The sequence below is a fragment of the Pan paniscus genome, chromosome 7 (genome assembly GCF_029289425.2).
Source record: "Pan paniscus chromosome 7, NHGRI_mPanPan1-v2.0_pri, whole genome shotgun sequence".
Classification (NCBI taxonomy): Eukaryota; Metazoa; Chordata; class Mammalia; order Primates; family Hominidae; genus Pan; species Pan paniscus.
In genome coordinates, this window is record NC_073256.2 from 94,677,339 (window position 1) to 94,688,748 (window position 11,410).

Consider the following 11,410-nt stretch of genomic DNA (forward strand, 5'->3'; position numbering starts at 1 on the left):
TTCCCTTTTCTTCACATTCTCTCCAACACTGGTTATTTTTTGTTGTTGTTGTTGTTTTTTACTAGTAATAGCCATTCTAACAGGCATGAAGTGATATTTCATTGTGGTTTGGGTTTGCATTTTCAGAAAAACAATAGAAAAGATCAATAAAACAGAAGGGTTGGTTTTTTGAGAAGATAAACAAAGTTGACAAATCCTTAGCTGGGCTAAGAAAAAAAGAAGATTCACGAAAAATTATAAATAAAAGAGAATGCAAATGATACTATAGAAATACAAATGATCATAACAGACTATTATGAGCAATCAAATACAAACAAATTGGATAACCTAAAGTAAATGCATACATTTCTAGAAATATACAAGCTACTAAGACTGCACCATGAATAAACAGAGAATCTGAACAGATCCATAATGAGTAAGGATATTTTTTCGGTAAACAAACATCTCCCAACAAAAAAACGCTCAAGACCAGATGGCTTCAGTGGTGAATTCTACCAAACATTTAAAGAGGAATATGTTGTTAATAAATATTTTCTCTTTTTTTGAGTTTTTCTCATCACCAATTCAGGTTCAGTAGTCTCAGACAGGTGATATCTGTCTACACTAGTCTATAATATGGTTTGGCTGGGTCCCCACACAATTCTCATCTTGAATTGTAACTCCCACAATTCCCACGTGTTGTGGGAGGAACTCAGTGGGAGGTGATTAAATTATGGGGGCAGGTCTTTCTTGCACTGTGCTCATGATAGTGAATGAGTCTCATGAGATCTGATGATTTTAAAATGAGAGTTTCCCTGCACGTTATCTCCCTTGCTGCTGCCATGTAAGAAGTGCGTTTCACCTTCCACTATGGTTGTGAGGCCTCCCTAGCCACGTGAAACTCTTAAGTCTATTAAACCTCTTTCTTTTGTAAATTTCCCAGTCTTGGGTATATCTTTATCAGCAGTGTGAAAATGGACTAATACAGTCTAGTTCACCAGAAAAGCAGAACCATTAGGAGATACATACTGAGAAATTTGTTACAAGAAATTAGCTTATGGGGAATGCCTAGAAAGTTCCAAAATCCATAGGGTGAGTCATCAGTAAGGGAAGAATGGGACTATTGGACATAGGTGGAAACTGTGGTCCACAAGCATAAGTTTATTCTCACGAATGCCTCAGCTCTGCTTTTAAAGCCTTTCAACTAATTAAATCAGTACCCACCAGATTATCTAGAAAAACCGCCTTTACTAAAAGTCAACTGATTTTAGGATTTAATTACATCTACAAAATAGCTTCATAGCAACATCTAGATTGGTACTTGAATAACTAGAGGATGAGGCCTGGCCAGGTTGACACAGTAAAACCACCACCATAGTCCACCTGTCAATCTGGCACCTATACACATTCCTAAAGTCAAACTCTAAACAAAGTGAGTAACAAAGTCATGCATCCACCCAAAATAATACAACTGTCTTGTTTTGTTTTGGTTTGGTTTTGTTTGTTTGTTTTTTGATTTTTTTTTTTTTTTGAAACGAAGTCTCACTCTTGTCACCCAGGCTAGAGTGCAATGGCACAATCTTGGCTCACTGCAACCTCCACTTCCCAGGTTCAAGTGATTCTCCTGCCTCAGTCTCCTGAGTAGCTGATATTACAGGTGCCTGCCACTACACCCAGGTAACTTTTTTTATTTTTAGTAGGGACAGGGTTTTACTGTGTTGGCCAGGCTGGTCTCAAACTCCTGACATCAGGTGATCTGCCCGCCTGGGCCTCCCAAAGTGCCGGGATTACAGGCATGATCCACCGTGCCCAGCCTGCTTTTTTTTTTTTTTTTTTCCACTAAAGAACATATACTTACCTTTTTCCCAGAAGAGGACTCCAAATCCTTGGATGATGTTCACTCTCCTCCTTTGATATCCTGTAACTTACTGCAAAATAAAGTTAACAGCCATTTAAGGGAATAAGACACGGAAGAAACTTTTAAAAAATGGTTAATATAGATATGCAAACATATTCAAAATAAAATAAGGAAGGAATATGTATAACTCTTACAATCCTTGTTTTTGTAACTGGTCATGCCCTTGTAGCTGGTATTTATAACTACTTTCTTCCTGTACTCTTTTGATATTCCCTTTGCCCTCAGCAAGCAGTGCAGCTAGTCATGGTTCTTTGCCTGGTGAATTGAACCAAACTTTCATGCCTGAGGCATTCGGCCACTAGCAGTTCTGCCTGGATTGGGTTGTGGGTATCCATTGATTTGACATGGTTTGGCTCTTTTCCTACCCAAATCTCATCTTGTACTGTAGTTTCCATAATCCTCACATGTCATTGAAGGTACCTGGTGGGAGGTAATTGAATCATGGAGGTGGTTACCTCTATGTTATTTTTGTGATAGTGAGTGAGTTCTCACAAAATCTGATGTTTTTTTTTTTTTTTCAGGTGGAGTCTCGCTCTGTTGCCCAGGCTGGAGTGCAATGGCGCCATCTCGGCTCACTGCAACCTCCACCTCCCAGGTTCACACCATTCTCCTGTCTCAGCCTCCCGAGAAGCCGGGACTACAAGCACCTGCCACCACACCCGGCTAATTTTTTGTATTTTTAGTAGAGACAGGGTTTCACCATGTTAGCCAGGATGGTCTCGATCTCCTGATCTCATGATCTGCCCGCCTCGGCCTCCCAAAGTGTTGGGATTACAGGCATGAGCCACCGTGCCAGGTGGTTTTATAAGGGAATTTTCCCCCACTTTGCTCTGCACTTCTCCTCGCTGCTGCCATGTGAAAAAGGATGTGTTTGCTTCCCCTTCTGCCATGATTGTAAGTTTCCTGAGCCCTGTGTCCCAGATGCTCCAGTGGTGACTAAAAGAGGCCAAGGTATAGCTCAGGTCGTTGCTTCAGAGGGTGCAAGACCCAACTCTTGGGTTGGGTCTTGGCGTTGGTGTTGGTCCTGCAGAGGCACATAAGACAAGAATTGAGGTTTGGGAACTTTCGCTTAGATTTCAGAGGATGCATGCAAATGCCTGGATGTCCAGGGAGAAGTTTGGTGCAGGGGTGGAGTCCTCCTGGAGAACCCCTGCTAGGTCAGTGCAGAAGGGAAATGTGAGGTTGGAGCCACCACACAGAGTCCCCACTTGGGCACTGCCTAGTGTGGCTGTAAGAAAAGGGTCACCATTCTCCAGAACCCAGAATGGTAGAGCCACAGACAGCTTGCACCATGCACCTGGAAAAGCCACAGACACTCAATGCCAGCCATGAAAAAACCCAAGAGTGGGGCTGTACCCTGCAAAGCCACAGTGGCAGAGCTGCCCAAGGTTGTGGGAGCCCATCTCTTGCATCAGTCTAACCTGGATGTGAGACAGGGAGTCAAAGGAGATCATTTTGGAACTTTGCAGTTTAATGACTGCCCTGTTGAATTTCAGACTGGCATAGGTCCTGAACCCCCTTTGTTTTGGTCAGTTTCTCCCATTTGGAATAGGTGTATTTTCTCAATGCCTGTCCCCATTATATAGCTAAATTGCTTTTGATTTTACAGGCTCCTAGGGACCTGAGAAAAGGGACTTGTCTTGTCTCAGATGTGACTTTGGACTTGGACTTTTGAGTTCATGCTAGAATGAGTTAATACCTGGGAGGACTGTTGGAAGGACATGATTGTGTTTTGAATTTTGAGGACATGAGTTTTGTGAGGGGCTAGGGTGGAATGATATGGTTTGGCTATGTTGCCAGCCAAATCTCATCTTGAACTGTAGTTCCCATAATCCTCAGGTGTTATAGGAGGAACCTAGTGGGAGGTAAGTGGATCATGGGGGCGGTTACCTCCATGCTGTTCTCATAATAGTGGGTGAGTTCTCATGAGATATGATGGTTTTTTAAGGTGCTTTTCTCCAACTTCACTCTGCACTTTCCCTTGGTGTCACAATGTAAGGAAGGATGTGTTTGCTTCCCCTTCTGCCATGATTGCAAGTTTCCTGAGGCCTCCCTAGTCATGCTAAACTGTGAGTCAATTAAACTTCTTTCCTTTATAAATTACTCAGATTTGGGTATGTACTTATTAGCAACGTGAGAATGGACTAATACAGGTTTTAGCTATAGGATGTGGGAGACATCATAAAGAATCTCTTACATTTAAAAAATCTTATTTCCCGCCATGTGTAGTAGCGACCCAGCATCCCCTTAATAATCAGGATCTATTATCCCAGACAATAGATGAACTTCCTCTTTGTATATTGATTAAGAAGGACAAGGAACCCAAAGTGGGCAGGTAGTAGCCTCAACATCCATTTTGCTGCAATCATTGTTCTGTCTCCTGGTGGAAGTATTTCTCCTTTTGGAACAAAGATCTCTAGACCATCATAGGCTACAGTTGAGGAGACATAATGCAAAAATATATCTGAGAGATCATTAAGGGTAATAATGCATAGAGTTACTCCCATTTCCACTCCTTAATTCCTGGACAAACAAACCCTGGCCGTAGGGAAAACAGCACCATATAATGGATGGTGATGTAGAGCATTAACACATCCTAGAGGAAAGTGCCCCTATCCTGACTCCTGCTAGGTATTTCCATTTAGCTGAAAGTGTAACTGAGTCTTCAAAAGACTGTCCAACATTCTATAAAGTCAGCTACTTCAAGACAATTTGGAACATAGGCTAGTGGATTCCATGAGCATGAGATCATTGCCACATTTAATCACTACAAAGTAAGTTCCTTGACCAGAGCTGTGTATAATACTGTGATGGTGGATAAGATATTCTCTAAGTCGACAGGTGCTAATTTTGGCAGAAATATTGTATGCAAGGAAAGCAAGTCCATGTTCAGAAGAAGTGTCTATTCTAGTAAGAACAATGTATCTTCTATGATGAAAGCAGTTCTCTGTAATCAAGCAACCATCAGGTAGTTGGCTGTTATCTTGGGGCATGGTTCTATTATGAGGACTCAGTGTTGGTCTTTGCTGCTGGCAGAGTATAGACTTAGGTCAGGAAAGCCCCAGTGAGTATAATTTCATGTTTCTGAGCCCATGCATCATCTCCATTCCTGACATCATAGCCAATTTGTTCAGAGCTCGTTAGTGGCTGGAGTGTCTGAAGAAAGAGATGACTGGTATCCAGACATTTTTTCCTATCCACTTGATTATTAAAATCATTCTCTGTTGACGTAATCCTTTGTTGAAGATTCATAAGAGATGCCAACATGTTCACCCACTTTATTCATTTTGTGAGATCTATATACATACTGCTTTCCAAGACTTCTTTGTCACCAATTTTTCCAATTATGTTTCTTCCAAGTTCCTAACCATCCATCCAAACCATTAGCCTCACCCCATTGAATAATACAGAGTCATATATCTGACCATTTCTCCTTCAATGGAAAGTGAACAACGAGGTGAACTGCTCTAAGTTCTGCCCAGTGAAAGAACTTTTCCTCACCACTGTCCTTCAAAAATGTCCCAGAAAAGAGCTAGAGTGATGGAGTTTTCTACTTTTGGTTGGTGCTGCATGTTGTGCAGAACTATCTGTAAACCAGGTCTGAGTTTTCACTTTCTCAGTTAACTGATAAGAAACTCCCAATGAGGCCATTGGCGTGGGCTGAGATTGAGAAGATAATGTAGCAGGAGTAGGGCCGTGGGCATTTGTGTTACTTCCTTATGTAACTTACTATTGCCCGGAAAGCCACCTCAAGCCTCACATATACCACTTCCATTGACTGGCACAGTGCTGCTGTGCATGCCTAACTTCCATGCTTAGTAGATTAGACAGCACCCAGTTCATGATAGATAGCTCAGATCACATTATAACTTGGTGGTCCATGATAATATATTCGGTCCCTATTAAGACCTGGGACCAAGCCAAAAACTGTTTCTCAAAAATAGAATACACCTCTCCTCAAATAATGTCATTTTGTTATAATGTTGATAAGAAAAAAAAAATCGATTCCCTTTCAGGCTACTGTCTGTGTGGAGTTTGCACAGTCTCCCCATGTCTGTGTGGGTTTTCTTCAGGGACTCCTGTCTTCTCTCACATCCCAAAGTTGTGCATGTTAGGTGAAGTGGAGTGTTTAAATCATCCCCACTGGAGTGAGTGTGGGTGTGTGTGAGTGCACTCTGTGATGGATGGGGTCCTGCCCGGGTTGCACCCTGAGCTGCTGAGATAGGCTCCAGCCACTTGTGACCCTGAACTGGAATAATTGGGTAAACAATTATCTCACTTGTTTTCATTAACCTTTCTTAAATATGTGTGTAGCCCATATTTATTTTAATATTTAATATTAGAAGCGTTTTCATCTTTATTTAAAAGTTGGGTGATGTTTCTGTGACCAGAAATATGCATATTGCTTGAAGGTGCAGTTTTTGATAATCTATAGATCAGGTCAAGTGAGGACTTACTGTACATATCTGCAGAAAATAGTAGAGTTTTACTCTAAAATCCTGAGTCTGTGTTATGATTCACTTATAAGAGGCTTCCAAAGACTCCAAAAAGCATCTCACTCTGACACTGACATTTTAAATGTCATCAGATCTTCCGGATCATGGCTTGCTGGTGACACATGGCCCAAATGTCAGAACAGCTTGCACAGCAGGCTAGACCTGATGCAGAGCCCTTTCTTGATCTTGCTTCTACTCAAAACTAGCAGCTTTTCAGGTCTTTCAGTAAATGGGCTGGAGTAGTACACACAAAAAGAACAATGTGCTGCCTTGAAAATCTAAAGAGGCCCCCTATGCATTGTGCTTCTTTTTTGGCTGTAGGAGGACCAATCAGATACAAAAATCTTATTTTTCACCTGAGAAGGAATACTTTGACCTTCCTTTCACCATTAGACCCTGGGAATTAGTTGATACGGAAGGCCTCTCAATTTTTGTGAAATATATTTCCCACCCTCTGAAACACAAGTGTCCAGAGCAGTTGCTACTTTCTGGTTACCAGGTCCAATCAGCATAATGTCATCAATGCAATGGAACGAACTGATTTTCTGCAGAAAGGAAAATCAATCAAGGTCCCAGTGGACTAAATGATGATATAAGGCTGAAGAATGGACACATCCTGTAAGTAGAACAGTAAAGGTGTATTTCTGGTTTTTCCAACTGAAAGAAAACTGTTTCTAATGATCTTTACTAACATATATAGCAAAAAAAAAAATCATTTTTTTTTCAGGTGAATAGCTGTATACCAAATACCTGAGGATGTGTTAATTTGCCCAAGCGATGAAACCACCTCTGGAACAGCAGCTGTAATTAGAATCACCACCTGATTAAGTTGACAATAATCCACTGTCATTCTCCAAGATCCATCTGTTTTGTGCACACGCCAAATAGATGAATTGAATGTGGATGTGGTGGGAAGTCACTATGCTCACATGTTTTACGTCCTCTGGGATCGCAGCATTACTTTTAGTTTACTATTTTCCTAGGTAGAGGCAGTTATAGTGGCTTCCAATTATTTTCCTTTCTATAATATCCCTTATTTCACAAGTCAGGAAACCAATGTAGAGATTTTGTCACATTCTGAATGTGTCTATTCCAATAATGCTTGTGGAACTGGAGAAATAATCACAGGACTTGTTCAGGGACATGCTGAACCCACTGAGACAAATATGAACTAATGATCAATTAATCACCGAACCTTCCTAAGCCTCTATTATGCCTCCACAGTGACATTTTGGGTGTCCAGAAATTAGTGTCATTTTAGTCAGTGTTCAGTAATCTTCCAAAAGTCTAATTATTTCTATTTTCCAAAGCAAAAGCACACTGGTAAATAACTAGATCTCTTTAGGAAAGACCAGAAGAAAGATTAACAGTATACACACATTTTTTTGGCAGTGCAGTGGAGTTCTTCCTCAAAGGGAAGAACCCCTCCCTTTCATTTAAGGGGTTCTGGGATGGTAAATTGTCTCAGCCTGGAAATTAATTGAGGTGTTATTTCTCTCTGTTTTGGTGATTTGAATTAGACTTCTGCTCACTAGACCTGGAACTTTTCCACCTATACACATCATTCATTAGACTGCCCATCTATTTCTTTTCTAGTGACATCATTATCAACTAGCTAATGCCGTAGGTCTTTGGGAGTTACAGTATTCTGGTTACTGCTTTGACTCTGCAGTTTATTGCAGTGACTATCTGGTTTTTGGTGATCCCTGTCAAATAGCAGCAGTTTCCACTGTAATATCTGACTTGCAGAAAAGAGTAAAGAGAGAGCTCTCAAGGATGCTAGGATTCCCCCTATAAATTTATTTCTCATAATTGTGGTAAAAGGTATATCTTCTGGACTCTCCAATTGGATGAGCAGTTCTTACATGATAAATCTATTCAAACATTTCAACCTCCCTAAGACTTTAGATGCCTTCCTCCATAGTATACCAAGGCAATCCTGACATTTCAACTTCATTTATTGTAGGCCACCTTCAGTTTCATGTTTCAACCTATGGACAAAACAAACTGTTAGAGCCCTTCCTAGACCACTAACCTTAGTGAGCCATAGTAATACATCAGACTAATCCAACTTTATATTCCTTCCACCATAAAGCCACACTCTTAAGACCCATTCCCACACCTATTTCCCCAGATTTATGTGTGTATAAATTGGAAAAATCATTCTGTTCTTCTTGCAGGTCATTCATTATACCTTACCATTTGGGTTCTGCTGAGACTTAAGTCTAATTGTAGGTCTAGATGCAGAGAAGGGTGGGTGGAGATAGGTCCTAAGAAGAATCAGCAGTACCTTGCAAGGCAATTACAGATTCTTCAGGAAGAACAGATAACCTCCTTAGACAGGAGTGGATGGCTGCTTCTCCCAGCAAGAAAACTGTCCAAATTCAAGGGTTCAATGTCCCCAGCTTCATTGGGATCTGTCAATATGCCCTCATTCCAATTTTCAGGATCCCATTCCTTCCCAATCATTTTAACAGAAAACACCTCGTGGGGTTGGAAATTCAATTTGTGTTGTAATTAAGCCACTCACAGGGAGATTCAGGGTTTAATTTTTAGAAATCTCAGACCTGTAGGTAGAAAAGATAAGGGTGACTTTTAGGGCATAAAAAAACAGACTATTACATTATTTAGGTGGAACTTGAGCTGGAATTTGAAGTCCTGCACTTCTTCTTTTATTTCTGGAACAGTGAGGAGTAACTGACCAGCTCCACGATACTCTTGGGTTTGATAAAAATATTCTAAGGTAGCAAATACATGGTGACCCACAACTTCAACTTCTACAGGTATTTGATCACAAGTGTCCAATGGTTACATTTTCCATATCTCTTTTGTCATATTATGCCATGGATTTCTAATGCTCTATCACCGGAAATAGTCATTAGTGCTTTTAAATATAATCACATGAGGCAACTAAATTCTCAAACCCCAGAAACAATTCAGAAAACTCATCCCTATGATTATGTTCGTTTAGAACAATGTCAAGAAGCAACATCTGTATCCATCATCATTTATCCAGGGAAACAGACCAGTAGGAGAGATATTGTAAGATTTTTTTTCAAGAAATTGGTTTATATGATTGTGGGGACTGATAAGGCTAGTCTAAAATCCATATGGCAGGCTGGAACTCTTGGTTATGGGCTGCAGCTTCTGGCCACAAGTTGAATTTCTCCTGCCTCAGAGAAGCTTCAGCTTTGCTTTTAAGGCTTTCCAACTGGTGAAATGAGGCTCTGCTAAATTATCTAGGATAATGTCTCTTAAAGTCAACTGAGTATTGACTTTACTTAACTCTATAAATTACCGTCACAGTAACACCTAAATTAGTATTTATTGAATAACTTGTGACTGTAACTTACCCATGTCAACAATAAGTCCATCACAATGTCACATAAAAAACTCCTACTTTATTAGAAAATGGGCTATAAGTGGCCCATGAGTTTGCAGCTTCTCCTCTGTTATATAAATTTTCCTTTTTTAGTACTTAAAAAAATCCTCCAAATCTCCATATATCAGTGTGTTTAATTTAAGAGACTGCAACATGATCAAGTTAAATATCAATAGTAAAATTACTATACCAACATTTCAATGATAACAGTTAGATATGAAATTGTTAAATATAATTTGAAAGGATTTTATATATTATTTGGCCATTTAAATTTATTATTATATTTTACAAAGTCATTGAAAAATATTATAATTGAATATAATGTGAAGTAAAGAAGGGTGCAAAATAGATAGAATATAATCATATTTGTGTGTAAGATAGATGCCTGAAGAAGGAACATTTAGGACATTATATCAATATCTTCTGTGTGTGAAGAGAGAGTTGCAAATCACCTTAGGACTAAATTTTGTAATTTTTATTTAATCACTTAAGTGATTTTCTTTGTTCAAGCCACTATGAAACTCATTACTCCAGACCAGGTTGAAACAGCAGCTTCTGTGGCCTGAAAAGATGGCAATACCACTTGGTATAAGGAGCTGTCCCTGTGCGAAGAAGTTAGCAATTTACACAGGGACTAGGATTTATCTTGGGAGGAAAAGAACACCAAACTTGATCTTTCCTCTTATACAAATATTTCTGTTGAATTGAAGTGGGCTGGATCAGGTCCTTTGGTAAGAAATGATATCAATGACTCCAAAGAGGCACTCACCTTCAGAGAAGAGGTCACTGGTGCGGGTGACTGGAGCTGAACACAAGTACAGAAGTGACCTTGGCAGTGGCTGGTCCCGCAACAGCCTGTAACAGGGAACATAATCAACCACAAATTTTATGGGTAGTTTAGGTGTTGAAAAACAGTAGTGATCATTAGTATTGTATATACATTACCTTTTACTAGATGTCCTACATAGTTTACACACGAAAAAGAGAAACTAAAGGCTGTGAAATTCCAACTCAGAATATAAATCAAAAACGAGAAAGCCTTGGTGGTAACTTTGAACAAATCCCTTATCTCCTAAAGTGGCAGAGCAGATAAACTGAGGACCAATATCAAGACTGGACTGTCAAAATTGCAGTTGCAGTGCAAACGAGATACTCAATTCAGTTATGTCTCAAAGTAAGAAGAAACCACTGCTGGGGAAATAATATAATCCCAAGAAATAGGATGGAAATATTGTGGCAAATGCAACAAGGTTGAACACTTTGAATCTCCACATCTTTCTAAATTTCCCTTGTCTTCCGTTTCACAACTCTACATCTATACTCAGCACAGGAAAAATATCTAATCTGTTCTTGTCAAGTTGAATTATTGGTTAGGGATTTCTCTGTTAATCTCAGATGGAAAATGTTTAATTACAATGTCCTTCCTGTATCTAAGAGTTATTACATGACAGAACAAGTGGACCAACCTCTCTACCTCCAACAGCCTCTTTATCGCTGAGATTTTCTGTGTGCCCATGGCAAGCAGAATTCCAAGACAATCCTTGAGATTTCTACCCCACTGTGTATAATGCACTGCTTTTGAGTACGGGTGAAGCCTGTAAATATGATGCATTATCAACCTCATCATTATGTTCT

The 11,410-nt window shown here is 39.8% G+C and overlaps 1 long non-coding RNA gene across 2 annotated transcripts in view; it reads left to right on the forward strand.

Moving 5' to 3' along the window:
• The window catches only part of LOC129398624 (uncharacterized), a 141,280-nt gene extending 131,413 nt beyond the window's left edge, over positions 1–9,867 (forward strand). Inside the window, exons 3-5 of one of the 2 annotated variants that reach the window (XR_010112974.1) lie at positions 1,539–1,656; positions 2,419–7,011; positions 7,121–9,867. This is a non-coding gene — a long non-coding RNA (uncharacterized LOC129398624). Of the gene's footprint in view, positions 1–1,538; positions 7,012–7,120 lie in introns of those variants that run through there. The other variant, XR_008626430.2, reaches the window with a different exon arrangement.
• The last annotated feature ends 1,543 nt before the right edge of the window (positions 9,868–11,410 follow it).